The sequence below is a fragment of the Helianthus annuus genome, chromosome 3 (assembly GCF_002127325.2).
Source record: "Helianthus annuus cultivar XRQ/B chromosome 3, HanXRQr2.0-SUNRISE, whole genome shotgun sequence".
In the NCBI taxonomy this organism is placed as follows: Eukaryota; Viridiplantae; Streptophyta; class Magnoliopsida; order Asterales; family Asteraceae; genus Helianthus; species Helianthus annuus.
In genome coordinates this window covers 154,655,341-154,666,267 of record NC_035435.2, presented here as the reverse complement: position 1 = coordinate 154,666,267, position 10,927 = coordinate 154,655,341, and the positions used below count along the sequence as shown (strand labels likewise).

General features: G+C 33.3%; 1 long non-coding RNA gene across 1 annotated transcript; it reads right to left on the bottom strand.

Moving 5' to 3' along the window:
• Positions 1–9,417: 9,417 nt before the first annotated feature.
• Positions 9,418–10,671, bottom strand: LOC110928177. Its single transcript, XR_002586189.2, has 3 exons — positions 10,429–10,671; positions 10,247–10,338; positions 9,418–9,616 (listed from the first exon to the last, which is right to left on the bottom strand). It is a non-coding gene; the product is annotated as an uncharacterized LOC110928177 (long non-coding RNA).
• Positions 10,672–10,927: the final 256 nt, after the last annotated feature.

Here is a 10,927-nt window from a genome sequence, read left to right as displayed (position 1 = left end):
GACGTTTTATACTAACACTTGATAAAAAAATGTAGAAGTTTTATAATACTACGAGTGAAATTTATTAATGTATTATGAATTTACATCGAGATAGTTGGTAAACGGGCAACAAGCTGCGCCGCTACCCCTTTTTGAATAGCAAAACTAAGCCTTTTAAAAACTACGTCCATAGATCTCGGGGTTATAACATTACTATGCATGACCCTTTGAACTCGACTAAGTAGTTCCACAGCCTCTGGCGCCAGAAAACCAAAAGTATCAAAAGCAAATGGGATAAACACGTGTTGGTTGTCAAGGCACGCTTTCTCATGTTTGGTCACTTTACCCGAAGCAGCCTTTAAAGCAGCCTGACCCATCGTAAATGCACTACCCCCTAGGCCCACAAGCGGGGAAACCCCTGTTAAATCCCACACATGCATGTTTTCCTCCTACCCATCCAAAGATCAGAATGTCAGCTGGTCGAAGGGTAGATCTCCCTTCCAACGGGTCTGTTAAGAAATTAACGGGAGCCTCTTTCTTAGCAGAAATACCAGCGCACCTGAATATGTCAAAAAGGACATCCTTAACCAAATCATGTCGGTATTTGAACCCCGGGAGCTCTCTACAGTGAACTGCATGCTCCCCAAAGGAATCCAAACACGCCTTATGACAAACAGGGCATACCTCATCAACTGGGAATAAAGGAATCATGAGGCGATACTTAAAGATAGTACGATACTCCACTGGCGACATATGCTGGCCTAACCCATCTATAGGTATAGCAAGAAGGAAATCTTGTGCATGTGGTGCTCGGAGACACTCAAAAACGGCTTTTTGTCTAACGGTCAAGTCAAACTGTACTTCGATTTCGTGGACAATTTTACTAAAAAGAGCACTCGCCAATGCATGTTGGGCTTTAGGGGGCGTGTCCTTATTAGTGAAACCGCTGAAGTCAAATCTTGGAATCGTATCACGAAGACAAGCCAATACTAATTAAAAAAATGTTGACGTTTTATAATACTAATTAAAAAAAAATGTTGACGTTTTATACTAACACTTGATAAAAAAATGTAGAAGTTTTATAATACTAATTAAAAAAATGTTGATGTTTTATAATACTTATAAAAAATTGGCATTTAATAATATTTATAAAAAATTGGCATTTAATAATATACACAATTCATTTCATAAAAAATTTAATTTTCTTAATATTTCACAACTTCCCCATACAAATACCCTATCAAAATAAAGTTTCACACACCCCAATCATTGGTAATCATTGGCTGACACCCCAATGATTGGCATTAATTAGACGGTAGGGACCAGTTTGAGGCGTATTGGGCAATAAGGGGCGTATGGGTGGGGCCAGTTGAGACGTATTGGGCAATGAGGGTCATTTAGGATTAGGGGTGTGTAGATACTTTGGGGGGGGGGGTGTGGATACCTCCTCCGTTATTAAATTAGTCTATCCGATCAAAGTTTATTAAACTAGTCGAAACCGATATGTTAAAAAAGGTGAAGATAAGCGACTTCTTTTTTTATCGTTCAATTGAATTTAAACAAAAGTACATGTGAAAATTATGAATATAAAGGCCATATTCTTATTACTCTTTTGTTCTTTTGTCTGGATAAGGCTTTGGTTATTTAGACATGCCCTTTGGTTATTAACGAGTTAACGCTAACTCGCGCGTTGTGACGGGATGTCGATTACGAATGACTCTAGCATATATATATGAGACTTGTGTGTCAATCCAATGTTTCTTTTCTTGTAGGATAGGATCTTCCCAAATAAATGAGGGCTGATTTTACCATTTTACCCAAAAGGTTACACGATTAAAAAGGACACAGGCGTCAAAATTTATCATTATCCCGTCAAGTCACCACGTGGCTGTTAAAATATATAATATATGGTGTGTTAATTCAAACTTACATATAATATGCGTACAATGCGTTATTTGAACATGAGATTACAGGGCAAAATAAATTGATTATTTAATAACCAAATAAATAACTGTTGGAATTCTGGTGACGAACATGTATGTGATTGAAATAAGTAAACAATATAATCCATGTGAACTTGAACCAACCTTTGAATAGTAAACAATATAATCCAGGCATTCATTGAACCTTTGAATAGTAAACAATATAATCCAGGCATTCATTTTATCAACCCGATTCTCATACATATTCCTAAACTCTCCCCTATGTATATCATTTCACAGTATAATATGAGACACCCTCTTCCTGTTAAATCGACATGAGTCATGTCGATGCCATATAAAAGTTGGAGATTCCTCTTATCATTCAATTTCCACGTAACAATTTAATTGGGATACACACCCACCATTTAATTACTACTTATTTAAAATTCTAATAGGGACACAAATAAATTTCAAAAACTTAGATGCCACCAAAAAAGAAAAATAAACAGGTTATGGCGATTGTTTTTTTTTTTTTAATTAAACAAAAGAGGTTATATGATCTATTTGTAAGATTAAATATTTTATTTATATATTTAATCTAGTAGCCATCATTATCATTTATATAATATGGATCAAAATATATTAAAACCTATAATAAATTAGTTGGTAATTGTTGATGGGCCAGATTACCCTAATTAACTAATTGGGTTTCCTCTTGGGTGTATATAAAGAGATTACTAGAGAGGGATTAGGTTTAGACATTCATAACATCACACTCAATATCGCCCCTCCTCTCTCTCCATTACTACGAGTTCTTCAACCCTAAAGAACTCGGTACTACCATCAAGAAGATACATCCTAAAGGGGAACCAGACCAATCTGACGAACATGACGTCTACTTCCCTCTCTGGTGTGGTGACTGCTAATCAGGTACACACCTCTTATTTTATTGTTCATGATTGAATTTACATCATTAGGGTTTATGTTTTACCCATGTTCTTATGATATAATCAACATGTGGTATCAGAGCAGATGTTGATTGTATCAATTCAATCAAGGAATTCAATGAATCGATTTGGAAATTAAAATCAATCAAAATTATTTTATCTTTGATGATTGCTAAGTTGTTTTATGAAAATAATCGAAAGCAGTTAAACTTTTTCGGTAATAATTCCCACTGATATGTTGATTTTGAAATTCGAAATCAAAATTAATTCATTGAATTGTTTTACGAATTACACTTCATCAATATTTAATTGAAGTCAATATTTTATGGATGCTTATGATTGATGATGAAAAGAATATCTCATATCATAAATAAAGTTTGCTGCAATCATTAACCAAGTTTTGTCCATTGTATTATAAATTAATTGAATTCAATGGAAAACACTTTTATTAATATTATAATTATGATATCGGAATGTGTATTACCTTTAATCCAACGATTTTTTTTTTGTTGGTAATAATGTAAATAACATTTAATTTTAAAAGAAATCCCTTTAATCAGGGATAACTTAGTTTTTGATTATAATTCCTAAAATTGTGTAACTTTATCTCAAAGTTTCGAATAAAATATAATTTTAATTATAATCGAATAATTAACTTGGATAGATACACATGAGATTTTTAGAAATTATGATCAAAATCCCTTAAAATTAGCTGATTCAAACTTATCACAATAACAGCTGTTGACAGTGAACTCGAGACCATAAGGTTATAACTCGAGACCACAAGGTCTCGACTCGAAATCATAAGGGTCCTCAAATGTTTACAACTCGAGACCACGATTTCGACTCGAGACCATAAGGTTTCGACTCGAGACCACTGAGGTTTCGACTAAGGGCTTCAATCTTCACTACTCGAGACCGTGGTTGCGACTCGAGACCTCATCATTGAGTCGAGATCTCATAAAACACAGTAGTCGAGACCATGATTACGACTCGAGACACTGAGGTTGCGACTCGAGACCTTAATGAGTCGAGACCTCATAATGTTATAGATGAGTCGAGACTTGACTCGAGATCTCACTCGAGACCTCATAACTGAGTCGAGATCTCACTCGAAACCTCATTATTTTAGGCTGTTTAATGTGAACTAAGACTTAGCTATTAAATAATTGGTTTTGTAAATACTTAGTTAATTAATAAGGATCAAATAATCTTTTACAAAACCAAAATGGCTTAACTTGAATGAGCTTCTGATATATCACTTCTGGCCAAAGCTGATTTGATGCATCTATTTATTGTTCAAGTATTATAAAAGCTATGTTAAGTATGCATTACAAAACGTGAAATGTCTTAATTCTGGCCAAAGCTGATTTAATTCATTTATGTTTAGCATGCTTGACAAGTGCATAACTAAAGTGATTGTCTCATTTCTGGCCAAAGCTGATTTGTCACGATTACTTTGCACACATACTTAAATGATTACACTTCTGGCCAAAGCTGATTTGTCTTTGTTTAAGTAGGATTTTACTAAGTCTATTATTTTGATGTTAGTAATAGACATATCACAATCTCTTCACATAATGATCCTTACTTAATTTTATGATCATTTCGTCTGCCTTATTTTAAGTACCCATAATTTTACTCACTATAATTTACTTCTACATATATCTCATCCACTCTAATTCCTAAACCCAAAATGTTTGCTTTATTTAAAGTTTCTATTGGAATTAGCTCTTAAATTAAATCCTTGATTATTTCTTAAGACACGATAATCCTATTGCTCTCTTCTGATAAAGATTATAAAGAAGAAAATTAGAGCATGATGATCAGGACAAATCGAACATGATGTCTCTTATGATAATCAAGAACTCTCTAACATAATGCTATCACTAAAGTTATTTCAGACTAAGATTTTCCTAAGGCTAATCTCTTATATATGGAATAATCACTAGAACTCCTTAGATGCATGCCTTCTTTTAAAATTCTAAACTATAAAGTTAAGTGGTATATGTGAATACATAATAATGTACAATACCATGACCCATAAAGTTAAGGGCTTACGCATGGAAATAAGTACATTTTCCAGTACATTACATATTAAGATTTTCACTTGTACAATTTGATGCCTTATAAATCAACTATAACACTCAACAATACCAAAGTATAATGAGTGTGTTGGTAAGCAACATATGTACAGAGAAATAAATGTTTGAAGCTGGAAAATAAATTGTTACTCACCCTACAACCACTTAAACTTTAAAAGAGGATTGTTCTAAGGTCTATTGACAAAATACAAGTACAAAATCCCAACTCTAAGTTTCTTCAAAGGAAAATCTCACTGCATAATTATGTCATTAGACTAAACATAAGCAACGAGACTATCCATTATTCTAAAGAACAGTTGGATGAATTAATTAGATAGTCACTTATTAAAGATATTTAAGTCTACTAATTATAATATTCCTATTAACACATGATTACTTCACTCTAGTTTTAAACGTTTCCTTACCAGAAGTTAACAAATAACTAAAATGAGAGTTAGTGACATGATTAAATGTTAAGGCTATAAGAACAATAATAAGCAATCTTCTAACAACGTTTTTCGATACCGTACATATATTCTGAGTATTAATCAGAATATAGTATCATAATTAAGCAATGTTATGAAGGTTGTGGGGTTTGCATAGTCAACATAAAGTCACACTTATCTTAAACTCTCATCTTATTTGTTCTAAATACCTGGATTGAAACATTATTAAGATAAAACTAGATGATACCTTACACTTTCACAACTTTTGTCATCATGCAAATGAAAAATTTGACAGAAGGAAAATGAGACTTACAAATTTCATCCATTATAACCAAAATTCGTGAGAAATCATGACATGGTTAATGAGGATGATTTCTTATCTAATCTCATTCTAATTGTTTTTAAATCATGACGTTATAGCCCTAAATATCACTTGGCTCAAGGAATAAGTATGGGTCCATCATAAGTCATTCATTGACATTCGTGGAATTTATTCCAAATGGAACATTCAGACATAATTCATTTATCATTAAAGACTATCTACTTGTATCTAAATTTGTCGTATATGGCCCACAGTTTTTTAAAAGAAATCTATTCATATATGTACTTAATAAGATTTCTATTAAATATGTCCCTAAAGTTTCTCATGATATCTGGACATTAAAGGAATCAAATAAAGTCTAACGTATATGTGATAGGTTCCCACGTCACGTAGCTCATTGAAACTTCTCTTGTAGCATTCTAGAGATATTAAAGATCAGTGGGCGCATTAAGTGTCTTAATAATAACTTGCAATAGCTGCAAAAGGTGGGGGAGTTAAAACTTTATATTACTTCAATTTACACCTCTTGTCCAAGACACTGTTCTATCAAAACTTGTCTCCTTAAATCTAAAGCTACTCTTACAAAAGTTTCATTGTTGCTTAATTGTGGGCACACTTAGATTTCTCATCTAAACTAACATAATCCTCAACAAGAGAAACTACAACGATTAACGTCATTAATTTGTGTTTCTCTATTAGAATTTGTTGGTCATTAAATATTGACCCTAAGCATGCTGAGTTCCTAAAGATTTCTAAAGTCAGTGGGAGCAGTCAAAGTCCTTATCATGACTTGCAAGGAATACAAGAGGCGGGGGGAAGATTGTCATTAAATTCCACTCTGAATTTAACTCCGATTACACCTCTTGTACACCATACTGCACCAACTCTTACAAACTTAGAATCCTGAAAATGATAGAAACCTAATCAAGAGCTAATCCATAAAACTGAAACTTCTAACAAACCCAATAATCAACTCAGGAGGTCATCTAGGTTTAAAAACCTACTAACTTTGATGATTACATAACCTCCCTAATTTGGAGTTGAAATGGATTTTGGAAAAGTTTACCGATCCTATCTCTTCTAATTAAGCCATTAGTGTTAATCAATCTTCTGAATGGAATAAAACTGTTTTCTAGTAAAACTGATTTTATGTGTTCATATAACGTTTGGGATTTGATTGAATTACCTAAGAGTGTTCATAACTAAACCAAATCCTAATATGTAAACGTTAAGACACTAAGAAGCATGATTGATTGTCAAAGGTTATACTTAGAAAGAGATAAATTATCAAAGATTTCTTTGAGGATCATCACTGTTCTAGTAGCTTATAATAGATTTGAGCTACATTAGATGAACATTAAAACAACTTTCCCTAACAACTGGCTGACATATTTACATGTTCATAAAACAACTTGAAAGTTCTAAACTTAAGATTAAAGAACAGTTTGTCTATAAGCCAATAAAATCCATGTATGGATTAATGCAAACATAATAATGTGATGAAATCTTAACGTAATTATTTTCATCAACAACCAAGTGGATTAATGTACCTACCTCAAGATGAGTGGGAGCAACTAAATTAAACTTGTCTATATAGATGATATTCTTTTGACAGGTATATGTTACATAAGTCAAAGCATTGTTAACACAAACTTTGATATAATAGATCTCAGAGATATCTCTTACATAATAGATATCATAACATGTTGAGATAGACCAAATGGGACATTACTTCCGTTCCATAAGTTTAACATTAAATTGGTCCTTACATACGTAACAAACAGTACTGCTCTCCTTTAGAGGATAATAGGATAAATGAGATTATTTCTTACGCTTCATTAATTAGAAGCCTTACGTAAGTTTAAGTCTATACTTGTTTAGATATTACTCACATTGCAACACACTAGATATGTCTAGATTAATGTGAAGCATCTTATGGAGTATTAAAATATCTATAAAAGGAAACGAGAGACTATAATTTAAAGAAGAAGTGAGAATTAAAACCGGTTTATTACTCTAACTTTGTAATATTCAAAGATGACAAAATGTAATTTCGGGTATATCTTTATGTCAGCAGACAAAACCTATCTTATGGAGGAGTCATAATAAACTGATAATAACAACCTAAGTTATAACGACATAATATAGTCACTAAATGTTGTTGAAAATTTATCAGTGGACTCATAAGTTTATTAACTCCATGTGATTAATATATTGAAGACTTATTGTGATAAAGTCAGCTACCATGTCTCCTTGAACAGTAACAGTTCGAGAGGTGCTGCATTAAATTTCGATACACAATTAATTATTCGTTTATGAACGAATTGAGGAAACTAAATCTTTGTATCGAATGCATTCATGATATGCTTAAGGATCCTATAACTAAAAGTCTATCACCCATAACTATTATGTAAGCGCTTATAATAATCACGGGTTTATTGATGACTATGTACAACTGCATATCGTACTATGAATGATTAACTTTTAATATTCCTCATCAGTTTGATTTTGTATGTCTCTTACATATGTTCTGCCGGTGTAATGACATATAGACAACTATAAATACAAATCAAACGCTAAAGGGCTTGTTTGTATTTTGATCATAACTGTTAGGTTTTAAATTAAGGCTATAGTATGACTAATGGGGGTCCTGAGTCGCATAATGATTCAACGGCTGTATTTCTCTGCTATAGTACTTGTTTAAGGCTAAAATGAGTATTAACTTCTGATCAGACTAATCTAATACTCATGATAAATGATTATTCGGCTAAGTGGGAGAATGTAAGATTAAATATTTTATTTATATATTTAATCTAGTAGCCATCATTATCATTTATATAATATGGATCAAAATATATTAAAACCTATAATAAATTAGTTGGTAATTGTTGATGGGCCAGATTACCCTAATTAACTAATTGGGTTTCCCCTTGGGTGTATATAAGGAGATTACTAGAGAGGGATTAGGGTTAGACATTCATAACATCACACTCAATATCGCCCCTCCTCTCTCTCCATTACTACGAGTTCTTCAATCCTAAAGAACTCGGTACTACCATCAAGAAGATACATCCTAAAGGGGAACCAGACCAATCTGACGAACATGACGTCTACTTCCCTCTCTGGTGTGGTGACTGCTAATCAGGTACACACCTCGTATTTTATTGTTCATGATTGAATTTACATCATTAGGGTTTATGTTTTACCCATGTTCTTATGATATAATCAACACTATTCCAACAAAACCATCACATTCAATTCTTATTTCTTCGTTAGTTTAAACATTATGTTTCCTCTAAAGATGTAATTGAGAATTGGTTGTAGTGATTCCTCTTCAGAAGGTTCTTTTCATCATTAGCAAACCAAATCCGAATTGATACACAACATATAATCAAACTAAAAAAACATATAAAACCTGAATAAATCGAGGTATCGAAAATCTTTCACAGCGAACAACCAAAATCGAAACCGTAGTGTACACCAAAATCATCCAATCATTGCCTGTAATTCTCTACCTTTACCTCACCATTTTTGTTCGCCCTGCTGAACCCCAACAATTGAACTACAAATTAGTTCCGGCATTTTAATAAACACATAGAATGCATTACAAAACTAACACAACACTTGCCTAAAAACACAAAGTAGAACGATTTACAGCAACCATGAAAGATTAGTTGAAGAATCTGAATACGTAAAAAATAACTCTTTTTATTCGGATTGGGAAGTACGTGGTCCAAAGAAAAAAAGAAAAACCAAAACCTGAAGGGATTAGATACTTGAATGGAAGCGAAAATTACACCGACGACAGTGACACTGTTGTAAGCCTGTCGCGGCCTTCCTCTAGACCGTCTCAATATCAAATACATTGAAATTCTCCTTTTGAATTAATTGTGATAATGCATTAATTTGAAACATTCTGATAGGAAAAAGAAATGAATGTTCGTAACATATATAGTGAGTAGATTGAAGAACCAAGCAAAATTCTTGATAATAAAGCCACACAATAAACAATTGTGATACTACATGATGATCAACAAAATACATAACTCTGACCACATGATGCCTCGAACAATATAATATAGTAGGTAGATTGAATAACCCAACAATATTGGTGATTAATATGTATATTTTTGTATTGGACACAAAATCATTAACGTAATCTTGCAAAACCATTGAACCACTATGACGAAATACCACAAACTGAACATCATGAACAAACATCAAATTGCCATGGATGGATAATAAGATCATGCAAAAAAAAAAGACAGTAATTAAAGAAGAAACATCTCCCATTTTCACTATCATCACCATTACTCAACATGACTACCACCTAGCCTTCACCGGAAACGGAACCGCCTCCTCCGGCAAAGGCACTGCCACCGCGCCACCGTTAGCGCGGTTAAGACTCACCGGAGACGTCAAGGCGGCGGTTCCGACTCAATGGAGACGTCGAGGCGGCGGTACGACTCGCCGGAGATGAAGAGACGCAGTTACGAATCGCCAGAATTTATAGAGTTGAAAATAACGTGATGAAGTAAAATCATACCAATTTAATTGATATGGCCATGGCAGGATGAAGACTTGCAGAAAAACGCAGGTTGTTCGATTATCCACACCATCTGATATCAACTATAAGTCCTAGAATCAAGAAAACACATCAATCATATGATGAAGTTAACATTGAATGAATGAAAACAACAGTTACAATTGTTCATATGGAATTTATACCTGTCGGGATTTCTGCGAAGGGTTGCGTCCCTTGATTTCGGTGGAGCGCTGAATCAAAAAAACGAAACGACGCAACCGTTGAGATTGACTTTATTCCGGCTAAGGGTTGCGACCCGTGGAATAACACATTGAATAGTTTTTGTGAACCGTTATTAGTACCATTAGAACCGCCGAAATACTTGAACTGGTTTTATGGCGTGTAGATTTGTTTTAATACTCGCGCCGGTTGTGTTTGTATATGTCGGATTGTTTCATTTGATGCATTGCATCGGTTTGGTTAGCAATTGGTGATTGTTAAATTTTGAATGAAGGAATCGTGCCTATTAAATCTAGAACGAAAAGGTGTCTGTTTTTTGAATGAATCAGTGCAATATACAATATACAATATATATTATAATTTTCTAATGGCCGTAACTTTTTAACGAAAGGACATGACTCAAGTTGCTTACAATATACAATATATATTATAATTTTCTAACGGACGTGTCTTTTAAATGAA